The sequence below is a fragment of the Nuphar pumila genome, chromosome 10 (assembly GCF_984573655.1).
Source record: "Nuphar pumila chromosome 10, dmNupPumi1.hap1.1, whole genome shotgun sequence".
Classification (NCBI taxonomy): domain Eukaryota; kingdom Viridiplantae; phylum Streptophyta; class Magnoliopsida; order Nymphaeales; family Nymphaeaceae; genus Nuphar; species Nuphar pumila.
This window is the reverse complement of record NC_143258.1, coordinates 9026038-9042344: the sequence shown is the minus strand read 5'-3', so window position 1 is coordinate 9042344 and position 16307 is coordinate 9026038.

Below are 16307 nucleotides of genomic sequence, written 5' to 3'. Positions count from 1 at the left end.
CCGCGTAGGTAGGGTTGTTGTTGAGATTGATCCAGCAACACCTCTGCATAGGTAGGGTAGTTCAAGAGATGAGGATATGGCGGACTTGGGGTCATTCTCTTTAAGGCCAATGCTCATACGTGTATTTTTTCCATGATCAGACTATAGGGGTGAACCCCCATTTATAGGATTCAGAACAAGACCTGAATTATGAGATTTTTTGGGTTCGGATTTGAAACAAATATGTCCAAGTCTATCGCAAATGGGGATAAGACCTATCTAGAAGAGTTCAACTCGAGATGAAAGTTCATCCAAAAGGAATATTCCTTCTTGGAAATGCTGGGATGGTTGGGATCGAATAGAGATAAGCCAAAGATGAGACAACATTATGTTGTGTCATTCTATAAGCTGAACGACACCAAGTGTGTCATCCCCAAAGCTGGACAACACTAAGTGTGCCATCCCTGAAGCTGGAATGTCGTTCCTAGGGACAGAAGGGGACAAGACTGAATGGCAAAGATACTATGTCGTCCCCAATACCGAATGACAAAACCTGTCGGACGTCAAACCTACTGGGCGACAAAACCTATCAAACAATAAACCCAAAAAAATGAGGATTTTGTTGTATTTTGGGTGTTTTTAACATTTTGGTAGGATTTTTTTAAAATTCTAAGGGTTATACTTGACTTTTTGGGGTTTTTCCTAAACTAGGGTTGAAAATAACTCAGTTTGGAGATTTTTACCTTAGGTCCTAAGAAAGTACTTTCCAACAATGTTATCATTTGGGCATCTTGAAAAAATTGAGTGTCTACAAATGCCCCTCTTTGTCATTAATCGATGTAATTTAATTTATGACAAAGAAATAAACACACCTAATTTTTTTTAAAAAACTAGGTTGTCGAGACCATGCTAGGTTATGCCAAACGAAGTTAGACTAGTTTAAAAAACCAATGGGTTTTGAGGATTGTTTGAGTCCCGTCGAACAAGATCGGGCCAGTGTTTTAAAGAGAAAACAGAGTTGCCAAGACCGTGATTGGTCTCACTGAATGAGGTCTGGCGAGTTTGAAAACCAATGGGTTGTGTGGACCATTTGGGTCCCGCCGAACAAGGTCTGGCTAGTGCATTGGGAGAAAAACTGGATTGCCAAGACCATATTTGGTCTCGCCAAACAAGGTCAGCCAGTTTGAAAACCACTGGGTTATGGAGACCATTTGGGTCACGTCGAATGAGGTCAGACCAGTGTTTTGCAGAGAAAGCTAGGTTGTAAAGACTGTGATTGGTCTCATTGAATGAGTTAGTGCCAATATCTAAAAGGAGGAGTTGAATTATGTAGACTGTTATGGGTCTTACCAAGAGAAGTCAGATCAGTCAGAGGATAACTAAACTGCCAAGACCATTTGGTGGTCTTGTCGAGCAAGGTCGGTGCCAGTGCTAGTACAACTTGATTATCGAGACCATTTGGCAATCCTGCCAAACGATGTCAGTGCCAATGTCAACAGGAGAAAGAACTAGGATATGGAGACCATTATAGGTCTCGTCAAATGAGGTCTGACCAATTCAGGAACCACTTTATTTGTAGTAGAGAGAAAAAATATTGGGCTTCAGGCAGGAGTAGCATAAGAAGAATGTAGCTACCTTTCATGTCTTTTAGACTTGTTTTGATTTTTTATGCCTTTATAATGGTTTTCTTTTTTAGAATTTGTGAAAGAAAACATCAAGAGTCCTGCACCGCTTATGGGCTCATGGATAGGGTAGAGTTAGCCCAATAAGGTTTTAGGGTGGAGGTGCCCTTCCTAGGATGATCAATTTAGATATGAGATTTCTTGCACCTAGTGAGGAGAGTCAGATACATTTCGGTCAAGTGGCATTTGAGAAAGGATAAAGTTTTCTGTGTATTCCTCATACTTAAGATCGTTATGGCTAGACTCTTTGGTGGATTATGATGCATGCAATGAACTTTTATAATATACAATGAGATTCATGCATTTGTAGCAAAATTAATACCCTATGTCAGCTATGAATGATTGGTTATTTAGGATCAAAGATTTTCTTTCTTAAAAAAATAGAACATTCCTAACAAGTTGATTTCTGCACCTACACTATAGACTTTTTTCTCTCAGGTTGGTCTAAGATAGCGACACTTAGCTTCATTAAAAATTTTCTCCTCTAAATCTGCCTTGTTTTTTAAGTGACTAGATTAAGTCTCAAGGCATTCCTATTTGATCTAATGGTCCCCACTAAAGCTTAAACTCCGAAGGACTAGAGCTTGATAAGAATGAATTCAAGTACACCTCTTACACCTAGGTGAATTCCCTAGAGTCTTTGTTTTAGCTCAGAAGAGCCTTATTCCTCATTTTTTGGCATCCTTTGACTTGAGTCTTGGCAACCATGGGTCTCATGACTACTTAGTGCAAGATGGACAACATTATCTATCCAAACTCTGCCTCCAAAGGCCATATGACTAGAGTTTGCTACCTTACCATATGTTTAGAGGTTAGTATTAGATTTTTCCTAGAACATGCTTTTCTATTCTAACCTCTAGCCCTAAGGCAGCCTCATGACCAAAGACTGTTACCTTATCATAGGCTTGAAGTAGGTGTCAGTCTAAATGCACTGCTATTTTTTATGCTTTGCTTTTTTTTTCTCTTTTTTCATATTTTTTCAATATTTTTCCTATCAAGATAAAAGAAAAAAAACTCCTTAGGAGGCTAACGTATGAAGCAAATTAGCATTGAAGGTATTCAACACCCAACCCTTTTCCTGGAGAGTGGGTCACCTGCGTGGGTTTTTAATGGATCTACATTCATGCATTGATACTAATCCCATGCCCCTATAATCCATTCTTATAGACTCATAGGCTAAAATTATTGGATTAAACTACCTTAGCCTCATTGTATCATTTTCTTATCTTTCCCTAAGACTTGGATGGCTTATGTGGTAAACTCTCGGGTGTAGGGACACACTTTAGGGAATGACAATTTTGAATAGAGTTGGATCCATTTTATGTGAAGATTCTTGTCCTTTAATGATCTTTCAATGATATGCCTAGCATCATGATGAAACTCTATCTTCTTCTTATGACTCTTGAAGTCCAGGTAAACTGGGCTGTCAAGATGGTTCTGGGTATTGTTGAATGAGGTCAGATCAGTTCAAGAACAACTGGAGTGTGGAGATCGCTATGTAGTCTCATCGAACAAGGTCAGGACATTTTCTAGAGGTAAATCGGGCTTTCAAGACTATTTGGGTCTCATTGAACGAGGTTAGACCGGTTTGAAATTTGTATGCTTGGCTGATAGGGGTTTTATCTTGCATAAGAGATTTGAACTTTAGATGGCTTTACGTTGCCCTATCCTTAGATTTTAGATAGGTTCAGACTCCTTTGACATGCCCCCACATGATTCTGACAGAAAGGCATTATTATGAATGGTCTAAAAACAAAAAAAGGGTTTTACGACAACTTCCTTACTCTTGTCAACAAGAATAACATATTCCTTCAACAAAGAGGAAAACTTAGACCCTAGGAAAGAAAAATCTTTTGAATTTTCTTGGCTTTTTCATTTTTTGGTTTTTTTGAATATTTTATTTTTTTTAGATTTTTGCAATATTTAGATTTTTTGGATTTTGAGAACTTTTCATTTTTTTAATTTTTTTTAAAATTTTTAATTTTTTTGAGATTTTTTGTTTTAAAAGACTATTTTATAGAATTCAGGTTTTGAAGGCTTACTTAGGGTTGTGGGATGATGACCTATGCAGAAGGTTTTTTCTCCTTCATACCATTGTAGTTCTGCCCTGACCCGTGATTGTCTTTTTCTAAGCACACTAGTCTTTTTCAGAAGGAGAGAAGGAAGAACTCGAGTGTCTATTTGACTTTTGTGAGCCCAAGTGGAGTTGATGCAGAGAAAGTGCCAACCCTATGTCATCTATTGTGGCTGAGCTTCTTACTGATTTGACAATGGTTGACCTTTTTTTGAAATGATCCTTCTGGACCCATGAGAGTTTTTCTCTTTTAGCTATTTTCTGTTTAGATCCCTTATAGCTTAGACCTTGGGTCCCTACTTTTGGCACTGATAGGAGAGGCTCTCTTATACACTGCTAGTTTTTTCTCAATCCCTGAAAGGTTCGTACCCCATATGCAATGCGATTCTCCATTCATTTTCATATTTTTGCATATGTTGCTATAAGGGGTAACTCTTGAGGTGAAAGTCATCTATCATGCTTCTAATCTGAAAAGCCTTGGGATTTTTGGAATGGTCTATAACTAACACTTGATCTGAACTAAATGATGTCACACTCACGACTCAACTTGCTGACGGGGTGCTTTCTTCCTTTGATCAAACTGTCGATATGTTAGTTTGCAGCTTAGGTTAGGACAATATGGGTTGTATATGAAAAAACATCATTTTTTGTGATGGACCTTTTATGCTAGGATGTTAGGAGAGAAACCTTGGCGTAATTATTATTTGAAGGATCCAAATGAGTGGCACTTATCTAAGGGGACTCTCTTGAGTTTTTTTTATTCTCCCATGAAATATGTCTTCCTTGTACCCTCATCCCTCCTTGGTAGACGACTTGATGAGGCACATGAAGTAGATAACAACTGACATTGCATGGGAGGACTCAAAGAATGCATATCACTGAGCTGACAAGCGATCTTTTCTCTATAGCCATTTCTGGAAGCCAATTCTCTTTTGGTTTGTAGGCTTGAACCCCTTCTTCCATATTATGATTTAGGAAGTGCTCTTGAAAAATGCCCAGGTCATTGTTGCCCTAGTTTTGTGGTTCCTCATCAATCAATAAATCGCCACTCTTGATGTGGTCATGTATGATGTGCCCAAGGACGATACATTCTTTAGTGTCATGGCCCACCACCTAATAATATCGATAGTATTTGGATGGGTCTTTACCCTTCATTTGTGGTCAATTTAACACTTTGAGTAACTTCATCAAGCCATCCTTTAGTAGAAGATCAAGGATATGTGATTGATCATACTTGATCTTTGTGAATCTTCGGTCTTTGGTCCATTAGGGATTGCCCCCATATCCGTTCTCATTTGAGTTTACCTTCTTTGTGGCAGTTTTCTAACCTCATTTACCTTGCTTTTGTGGGATCAGTCCCGAGGCTCGAACATCATTGACCTGACCCTTGGACGAGTCTGACTTTCTGTAGACATCGTTGTCCACGTTGCTCTTTAGGAATCCATTATACACTCCCTTTCCTATGCCAACCTCAAAGGTTGTAGCCTTCTTGATGAGTTCAACATAGGTTTCAACATGAGCCATACTAATCAAGCTCCTCAGAGGTTGAGAGAAGTTGTCCATGATGATCATAAGGTTATGAGAGTCTGATATCGGTTTTTTCATCCAACTGGTCATGGACTGCCATCTGTTGATGAATTTGTGGGTGCCTTCCTCTTTCTTTTGCTTCAGGTCATAAAGCTGACTTATGATAACGAAGGCCTCCAAGTTGAAGCAAAAATGGTTTACAAAGAAATTCATGATCGACTTGATCTCCCTAACCTATTAGAGGTTTAGGGTGGCGAATCATTCAAGAGCCACTCCCTCTAGATTCTTAGGGAACCAGTTGATCAACCTTATATCGTTGTATCAATATTTGGCTACGCTCTTTATAAACAAGGTCATGTGAGTTCTTTGATCTCTCTTTTCACTAAACTTTAGAAACTTGGGGAGAGTATCCTCATCATTATCATCATACCCCTCGGGCAAAAAATCCTTTACGAAATACTCTTTCAAGTTCAAATCCATGTGTTTCATTTGACACCAAGGTTTTAGACCATGTCATCTAGAGACTTAATTTTCTTGTCTGATTTCAAGGATATGTTGTGGATCAGGCGAGTCAATTAGGGTCTATGAATTGTTCTCTTCCAGTCAGACACCTGAGACTCATTGTACTAGTTGTAGACTTTCTCGAAGTCTAACTCCTGGCTCTCTTATCCTTCCTATTGGCATGTTCTTCACATTATGACTCTTGGGCTTTTCTGACCCTTCTGTTGGCTCGTGCCTTCTCTTATTCTAGTTGATTTTGAATCTCTCATTTTCTCCTCCTTCCTCTCAATGTTTTGTATGGCCTGTATTAACACATCTCTTTCTCTGGACTGGGCTTTGAAATGAGAAGTCTAAGGGGTAAGTCCCTTAGTTGACTCAAATGTGTTAGAGTTGTCCGTCTTGTAACCCACATTGCGATTTTTAGGAGACTAGTGAGAGTGTCTTTCTTCGGTCCAAGCTTTAAAATGCGAGGTCCTTGGGATTTGTCTTTTGGTAGACTCATCTGTGCTAAAATTATCCATCTCGTAATCCGCATGGGAGACTTTATGAGATCGATGAGGGTACCGATATGAGATGAACTCATGGAACATTAGGGCATTTCCTCTTTTTCAGTCATCTACAATCTCATTAGGAATGTTAGTATGGATCATCTCTTCTGGATCCTCATCGAATATAATATTTTGTATCATATGGGGTAGCATCCCGCATGTGGGATTATCCAAAGGTAGTTCCTCTAGGATGGATTGAACTTGGAGTTTTGGGGTTTTTGATTGGATATTCATTATACCCCAAACAATTGGTTCACATAAGCCCAAACAAGTAATGAGAGATTTTAAAAAATAATGGGTATCCTAATTCTCCTCAAAAGATGTATTTATGAATCTATAAGGTCTCTTCGGGTTCTAAGGTTTAGGGTTCCCTCATAGGTCTACATCGATATACCCAAGCTAACAACTTAAGGGTACTGATAAGGATTATTTGGCTCCAATGGTACACCACTGATACCCCAAGCTAACAACTTAAGAATACTGGTGGGGGGATCCAAAGATTCAAATGGTGGGACGTGATTTTTTTTAAAATTTTCTAGTAAAAGAGAGACTCTTTTCCTAAAAGAGAGATAAAAATCAAGAGAATACAAAACAGATCCATATAAGGTCCCAAAAAACCCCTAACTTGCTGGAGGTTGTATTTTTTTTATTTTCTATGTGGCATTTCTGAGATGTTATAGGCCTAAACATGATGTTTATACAGAAGTCTAACATAAAAGGACCTATATTCAAGATAAAAATAACTCTAAAATAGAATAAAATCTATAAGAAAAGAAATCTAATGGTTGTGCAAAGTCAACAACAGCAAAAGTTACATGATGGCAATGCTACCAGACGATAAATGGGTTTTGATGACACTACTATCGGATGATAAACACTGAATTAGGGGTTTTTTCTAGGTCTACAAAGGTGGCAAACGACAAATCCTAATAGACCAGGATCTGCTGACGACAACACTACCAGACGGCAAAGCCTGTGATGGCAATTCTTGCCAAACGGCAAACTCTGTAAACTAGGTGTTTACATGCGACAAAATATAAATGAGAGATAAACAAATGGCAACTCATTGGATCACAATCCCTGTTGACTCACGGAGACAGATGGCAGTCTATAGAAACGGATTTGTAGATGGCCAAAAAGAGGACAATCAAAAACAGATAACAAAAGGGGCTGAATGACAAAGTAGTGAATGCAAAGTTGCTAGATGGCAATAGACTGGACAACAAAGGGCTAGACGACAAAGCTTGGGACAACAATCTAATCAAATGACAAATCTTGAATTAGGGGTTTTTGCCAAACGACAGGGTCTGCAGATGTTGCAGATGGCAGGGCCCTACAGACCGGGGTCTGCATATGGCAACAGTGCCAGACGACAAAATTGAGGTGGACGACAAAGAGGGGTTTTGCCATCTAAACATAAAAAGAAACCCAAAAATAGATATTTTTTGCTCGTTAGGGCTCAAATTCATCCGACAATGCAATTCTAGATACAAAATATCAAAAAAAGTATGGCATCCTACTGTGATCGCCAAAAACTGTTGATAAAAATTTGAAAGTTAGGAAGAATAACTTACCCGGATTTTGTGAAATCCTTTTTGAAAGATGTGGGGACACTTTATGCAAGTCTTGATCATTCTTTGCCTAAAGAAAAGGTAAAGTCAAAACCAACTTCTCAACTTTTGTAGCATGAATCACACCACGGAGAAATGTTAGATTGCAATAGAATAAAAATAATGTATAAGTATCTATTAAAATAAATAAAAAACTAAATAAATAAATAAAAAGAGACAAATTGATCTAAAAAGTACCTTTTTCGCACTCAAGGATCCATTTGGCTTCTTTTAGGCTCTTTTTTCATCTAACAACACCTTCGCTGTGATGGGAGGATTATTGCAGTGATTCATGCAACACTTCCATGTAGGTAGGGTTGTTGTGATCACTCCAGCAACACCTCCACGTAGATAGGGTAATTCAATAGAGGAGGATATGGCACGCTTGGGCTTGTTCTCTCTTAGGTCAGTGCTCTGACATGTAATTTCCCTGTGTTCAAACTATAGGGGTGAGCCCCCATTTATAGGATTTAGAATAGGATCTGGATCATGAGATCTTTTGGGTCTGGATTTGACCCAAATAGGTCCTAGTCTACCCAAAATGGGGATAAGACCTATCCAGAAGAGTCTAGCTTGAGATGAAAATTCTTCAAAATTTACTGGACGATTGAGATCAGATAGGGATAAGCTAAATGGCTTATCCGTACATTCGAAGTAGCAAACAACAAAAGGGAAAAGGAAGAAGGGTTTTTTCATTCGAAGACCGAACAACAAAGTCTTTTGTCATCCCCAAAGTTGGACAAGTCAAACGGGGATGGGATGACACTATGTTGTGTCATCCCATAAGTTGGACGCATGTCATCTCTAGTGATAGAACGGGACATCATAGGTTGGACAAGACTGAACAACAAAAATACTTTGTCATCCCTAATATCGAATGATAGAACCTGTTGGGCGACAAACCCACCAGACGACAAAACCTATCAGGCGATAAACCCTAAAAATTAGAGATTCTATTGTATTTTGGGTGATTTTGACATATTGGTAAGATTTTCCTAAAATTCTAAGGGTTATACCTAACTTTTTTGGATTTTTCATAAACTATGGTTGGAAATGACTCAATTTTGATATTTTCACCTCAAGTCCTAAGAAAACATTTATGGGAATCTTGGAAAAATTGGGTCTCTACAACTTCACATGCTTTATATAGTGTAGAGATGCATTTATGGGAATGGTCTATTGGGGGCATATTAATTGAACTTTGAACTTTGAACTTTGAATTTGGATTTGGGTTTTGGTTAAGCTCAGCTCTGGTTCGGTCATGGTCATTCTTGGTCTTTGACCATTCATTTTTGTTCTTAGGAGGATTTTATCTCCAAGACCTTGAGCAACCTTTTTGGACTTTGACCCAGTCAACCTACTATTGGAGCATCTATTGACCTAGTCTAACGTTACTGTATGAGCCATTTAATGGTTCAATTGTTCCAAGATCCTCCCTCTTTATTCCAAGTTATTGACTGTTTGACTGCATCCATTCCTTTGGATAGTTTTAATCATGATATGGACATTTCTGACCCATTGACTACACTTTTCATCCTTGGACTTAGAGTATCCCATAACCTCCCTCTCCTAGTCATTGGGGGGGCTTTTATGGCTAGCCGTTTGGCTAGCCCAGGCCCCTTTATTGCTAGTTGTTGGGTTGGGGCCTATATATACCCCAACCCTTTTGCGTTTTTATTATTACTCACAAGCTCTCTCTCTCCCTATGACTCGTCTTGTACCTCTCCCTAGTGGCTTCAAACCTTGACTTAGTCAAGGCTCTACCAAAGTTGAGCCTAGGATCTCAACATAGCCTAGAGTCTAAGCATATACTGAGCCTAGGATCTACCTATCCTAATCAATATATTATTCAAGGTGGTCTGTATCAAGTTGCTCAGTCTCACCTAGTGTAGGGTGTGGATTAACTTTTGTGAGTATTCTAAATGATGTGTTTTGGTGATCCTGGGTTTAGTTTAGAGGTTTAGGTAGACTAGGTTAGGTTTAGGGGACAAGTCAAAAGTCAATTCAAGTGACAGGGTAGGTTAGCTCTGATAGGTTTTGGTAGAAAATCTGGTATGCTCAAATGGTGTGATAAAAAAATCCCAAAAATTAGGAAATGATTTTATACTTCTTAAGGAATGAACATGCCAAATTTTAGGGTCAGGGGATTTATATTTTGGAAATTAAAAATCAAGAAAGTTACAGGTCAAGATTAGTTTTTCTGCAGGCTGGACTAGGTTTGGACAAAATACACTCAGATTATAAAATCAGTATCTCCGTACACAGATATGATAAAATGCTGCTTTTTAGATGGTGTGATATAGATGTTCTAAGGGTGATTGGGTCAAAATTACAGGTCTAAATGATGAACGGTTTGTGCTATGCAACTTTTGTAAGTCTGATAAAAATTCTACTTTATCATCAAACATATTTTGGACCAGTTTGGGTTTAGGAGAGGTTAAGGCTTGTGAGAGGTTTAGAGAATGGATTTCAATAACTTACACATTTTAGAAAAAGTGTCTTAAGGTTAGAGAAGGGTCTGGTCCATCCAAGGTTGGCTAGAGGTGATGACGGAGTTTGAAAGTGTTGTAGGATCGAGGCAATGAGCACTAGAGGGGGGGTGAATAGTGCTTTTAAATAATGTCTTTAGAATTTTGAGATTCGCAAAGCAATCATACAAAGAACACAAGAATTTATCCTGGTTCGGTCTTCCAGACCTACATCCAGTCCCCAAGCAAAACTCGCTTGAGATTTTCACTATCAACCTTGTGTAACCACAAGAATATACAAACCAAATCTGGTCCCACTTTCAGTAACAATCCTACTGAAAGCAAACAACTCCTTTAAATCAAAGAGTCTTTTCCTTTTACAGAAAAAAGAAATAATCAACTTACAATCAACCTACGAGTCTTTCTTATGAATGCAAATGGAATGTAATTGGCTTTTGAGGTTGTTGAAATACTCAATTCATGAATTCATTGTCTCTCAAAAGGATTTGAGTAAAAAACTGGAGTGAAAATATCAAGTGAGTGAGAAAATAAATATTTGAATAAGTAGGAGTGAAAAGCAAATAATTCGATCTTTGTAATTTAATGTAATTCAATATGATTCGATTCAATTTGATGTTTTTGAGTGTGGATTGCACTTATATTTATAGTTGAAAGATTTCATATGTTGAGGGTATAAAAGGGTGTCAAAACAGTTCATTTTGAACGATCAAAATGTTTGAAAAATGAAAAGACACGCCTTTTAAAAGTTACAGAAAAATGACAAAATTAGTTGACTGGAACAATAGTTAGTTGACTGAAATCAAATATTAGCAGACTGACAATTATCGTCGGTCGACTAATGTGTTTAACAGAGCCATTTGAAAGTCTAAAGTTTGAAACTTAGTCGACTAAAGAAAAAGTTAGTCGACTGATAATATCATCAATAGACTGAAAAACCTTTCGGTCGACTATTGCTAAATTTTTCTGAAAACACACGTTATGTCTGGTCGACTGATAAAAATTGTTAGTCGACTGCTGCTTAAGTTTCCAGAAAACAAACATTCTATTCGGTCGACTGATAAAACCTTCGGTCGACTAATTTTACAAAAATGATATTTTTGCTTAGAAAATTTGGCGCGAAAAGGTTGGTCGACTGATGAGTCTATTGGTCGACTAATAAACATGAAAAAATTAAGTAAAGAGTTTTCTAAAATGTTTTTCATGAGGGGTTCTTTTAGAAAAGTTTTTCTAAGGACTTTTTAGGTGAAATGCAATCAAAATATGCACTCTAAGTAAGGCTCTTACAAGAATCTAAGACTTTTAATAAATTTTACATTTGCACACTAGTCTTCAAAGATTCTTCATCAAATTCTTCAATTCTTGTCATCTTTCTTCATTGCCTTAGCTGAAATGCAGTTGATTCACTTGTTCATCATCAAAACCTTGTACTTGAAGTATCGTGTACAACTTCATTGTTGTAACAATCTCCCCACTTTTGATGGTGACAAACTAGTCAAAGATGGAGCATTTAGATACATAGATGGAGATTTTACTCCCCTTATCAATATGTTGTAAAACATAAGAAGTTAGCATAATCAAAGCATATATATATCACATATTGATTGTTTTGCATTTTCATCATTACTTCATGTATTTCTTTTTCACGAATGCAATTTTCAATGCTTTCACATGCAATTTCGATGTTTGTCTTTTTCTCCCCCTTTGTCATAATCAAAACGAGTAAGTGCAGTCATAGCATAAGCAAAATGCAAATTCAAGTCTAAAATATTACAACCCAGAAATTAGCAAAGTTCAGTAATAACAGTAAGCAAAAGTCAAGAGAAGTGTTGCTTGATCATCTCCTTGAGTTCAGCAATGTCCTTCTGAATTGACGAAAGTTGTTGAGTTACATCTTCACGGAAAGTATGTTGATGTAACTCCAAAGCTTCAATTCGTTGCAAAATTTCATCATTGTCTTGACTAGTAGAGACTTTCTTTCGTTTTTCTTGAGATGAGGGTGTCACAGGAGATGGTGATGGTTCAGAGGGTTCAGTTTGATCAAAATTTAAAGGAGGTAGATATTTGATTTTCATTCGTTTAAAAATAGTTTGATCAAAGAACTCCTTTTGTTCAATATATTTTTCATTGGTTAAGGGTACTTTGAAATATTTGAAAATACGAGTAAGAAGACATCCATACGAAAGAAAGGGTTTTTGTTTTCACAATGTAGTAAAATACATGTTGGCCCAATTTACAAAAATATTTCCAAATAAGATGTAAAGAGCCGTAGAGAGATCTGTGGAATAGTAATCAAAGGATCCAGTTTTAGGTAGAACATTGTGGGCAAAAATTCGTCCAGCAATGCGAGCGCGAATTTAAAGATTGGTATTCTTAAAAGGAGGACAATGAGGTGCACCAGGAAGAAAAATTTGTTCAAAAATTCTTTCATCATTAAGTTCAATAGTATTGAAAATAGTTTCTGAAGGTGGAATATCTAGGATTTGTCCAAGAAGTTTAGAATCAAACTCAATTTCAACATCGCAAACAAGAGAGAAAAAAAATCCAGTTTCATGATCAATTTGTAAATTAGTGTAAAACAAATGGATCAATAAGGGATAATAAAGGAGGTCTGCACCGACGTCAAAAAAGTGTGAAATGCCTGTGAATAATTCTTTGATTTTGTAGCGAGAAAATAGGTGAAACAAAACATTTCGACTTGGTAAAATAGAAAGTGCAGAAATTGATCTAAAAGTATCATATAAAAGAGGATTTCTGAGTAGTCTAAGAGAAAATCCATAACGTGTTTGTGGTGTAGATGGAGGGGAACCTTGTGCAGAGGCTGTTTTTTGACGAGGCATGGTTGTTAAGAACGAAACAGTTTCACCTGTCAAAGAGAATCGCTATCGCAGGGAGTGACTGATCAACTAGGTCTTTGAGAGGAATGGATTGAGATGTTGTTGATGTCGGCTTTTCAATGCTTTAAAAATGACGTCCGGTGGGAGGAAGACGTCGTCCGATGTCGTGAAGGATAACCAATGCAACATAATCACTTTGTGCGATGCAGACAGTGTGCCTTCTACAATCAAGGTCTTTGTTAGTGGCAAAAACAAGCAGCGAGGGCAGTATGCCGAAAGATGGATATCAAATTTTCAAGGGTTTTAGGAAAACGATGAGATCTCAGTGAAGAGCAGGCTGAGACACATTAGATGTCGTTCTCAATGCTGCAATGGATGTTGTTAGGTGTTGCTATAGAAACGCCTTAGTCGCGACAACCAAATGAAAGGGCAGTAGAAACTCCTTAGGCATGGCAGGAGGGTTTCGGTGAGGAGTTCGTCTACTACAGAAACAGGAGGTGACGCGGTGGATGACAGCAGGTGAGAAGAGGTTGTCGCAAGCGTCGATTGTTGAAGAAGCACCCTGTCACGGCAAGAGGATTCTGGCGAGGAGGAGTTTGTCCGGCACTCCTAGGGTTTTTGGAAGAGACAGAGTGTTTTGCTTATGAAGAGGGGAAAACACACGGACATAAAAACGAAACGGTGCGATTTTAAAAAAAATGAAGGGGTATCGGGTCCCTTCAGTTAAAATTTTAAAATAACCATCAGTCGATTAGAATTTTATCGGTCAACTAAAAAATCCGATTTGGGATTTTTCAAAAACTTTCAAAAATTTTATAAATCTAAAAATGAGCAAATGCCTAGTTCTTCAGACATAGCCAAAATTCATCATCACAAGCCTCATTGATATTCTTTGGTTCTATTTTAGATATGAAAGCAATATTTGCAATATATTGCAATTGCTTTCTAGTTTGGACACCACTCTTTATTTCTCCAATAATCTGCTCATGTGGATGATTGAGAACTTCTTTCCAAACCGGTGGAAGAGGAACATTTTTTTGAGAAGTGCTCTTTATCAAAGGTTCTCCATGAAGTATGACTTCTTCTCCTTCTCTTAGAGGTATAACCTGCTCACAATTCTCATCAAATGCAACATGTAAAGATTCTTAAATGCAAGATGTTCTTTTATTAAAAACATGATAAGCTTTGCTTCTAGAAGAATATCCAAGAAATATTGCTTCGTCTGATTTCGAATCAAACTTATCAAGATTATCTTTGGTATTTAACAAGAAACATTTACTACCAAATTTTTTGAAATATGAGATCTTTGGTATATGATCATAATACAATTCAAAACATGTTTTATGTAAAAATGGTCGAATGAGAACACAGTTTAGAATATAACATGTTGTATTTACTGCTTCAGCCCAAAAGTATTTTGGTAAATTTTTATCTTGAAACATGGTTCTAGCACATTCTTGCAAAGTTCTATTCTTTCTTTCAACAACTCCATTTTGTAGAGCCACTCTAGGAAAAGCAAAGTTGTGAGATATACCATGTAAATCACAAAACTTTAGAAAAGATTCATTTTCAAATTCACCACCATGATCACTACAAATTTTTATAATAGACGTAGATTTTTCATTTGTAATTCTTCTACAAAGTTTAGAAAATTCAGAAAAAGCATCATTTTTTATTTTTATAAAAATCACCCAAGTAAATCGAGAATAATCATCTACTATAACAAAAGCATACTTGTTACCATTCAAACTTTGAATTTTAGATGGTCCAAATAGATCTAAATGTAAAAGTTCAAGAGGACGTTTTGTTGAAACTATATCTTTTGCTTTAAAAAAACTCTTGATTTGTTTACCCATTTGGCAAGCATCACATAAGTGGTCCTTCTTATATGGTATTCTAGGCAGGCCTCTAACAAGATCATTCTTGGATAATATTATCATCGCAAAGTTTTACTTTTGCAAGTCAAACTGACCTTTGAAAAAGTTTTTGAAAATAACTCACCTCCGTTTTAAAAATGCAGGATAATTCCGAAGAATGGGACTCGCCTGTCGGTACGAGGTTCAACCGTTTCTGGGGCCTTTACCAGGGGTAATCAAACCAAGGATCAAAAGTGTACTTAGCTTTGCTCAACTTGTCTAAATCGTGTTCTATTTCCTAAATGCACAAAGAATCAGGCATGTGCTATGAATTTCTGAAAAATGCAGATTTGAAAACATGATGTTTGCTTAGAATAAATGAAATACTTGGAAAATTCTTGGAAAAGATCACTTGGAAAATCATGAATCATGGTAAAAGAATATTTCTGAGGAAAATGAAAATCGATTTTTGAAGAATCCAAGTGTTTTGTGAATATGAATTTCTAAGGAATTTCAAGTAACTTTAGAAAACTTGATTTCTCTGAATTCAAACTTTGAAATTGAATATATAACTTAGAAAATTGAATTTTGAACTTTGAAAAGTACTTGAAATACCATTTAAAAGCTCAGAGTTTTGAGAAAATCAATTTCTGAATAAGACTTAGAAAATTTTGAGAAAGTCCATTTCTCTAGGCTGGAATTGGAATTTGCAAATGAATGAAATGAATGAATATGGATTTGAAAGACTTGATTTTGAGGAATTGAGAAAATCCTTTTGTATTTTTGAGAAATGCAGTGCATTTTGAAGTTAGCCTAAGAGTGTAGGTTGAATGTGGCTAATACGAAGATCACAAATCTGGGTCCCATTCGTATTCTGACTATGGCCATAAATACAAATTCCACCGAGTTTGTCAACTCCCTAAGAGCTTGTGCACGTGCCATTCGTGTGGACCATGGTAAATTTATAAAAATATGCACATGAATAACAAGCATAACAGTTATATATCAAAGTTCAAACTATATGCAATGCAAATCCTAATCTAAGCAGAAATTGAAATTCTTGTTCCAAAGTTTATATTTAATTTACGTTACTAATTGAATTTAAATACATAAAAATAAAGTCTTCAATGTCCCTGCAAAACTAGCAAACTTGTTAGTGAAGAAATATCGGCTTTTCTAGATTTATGCATTAATATCTAGAAATTAC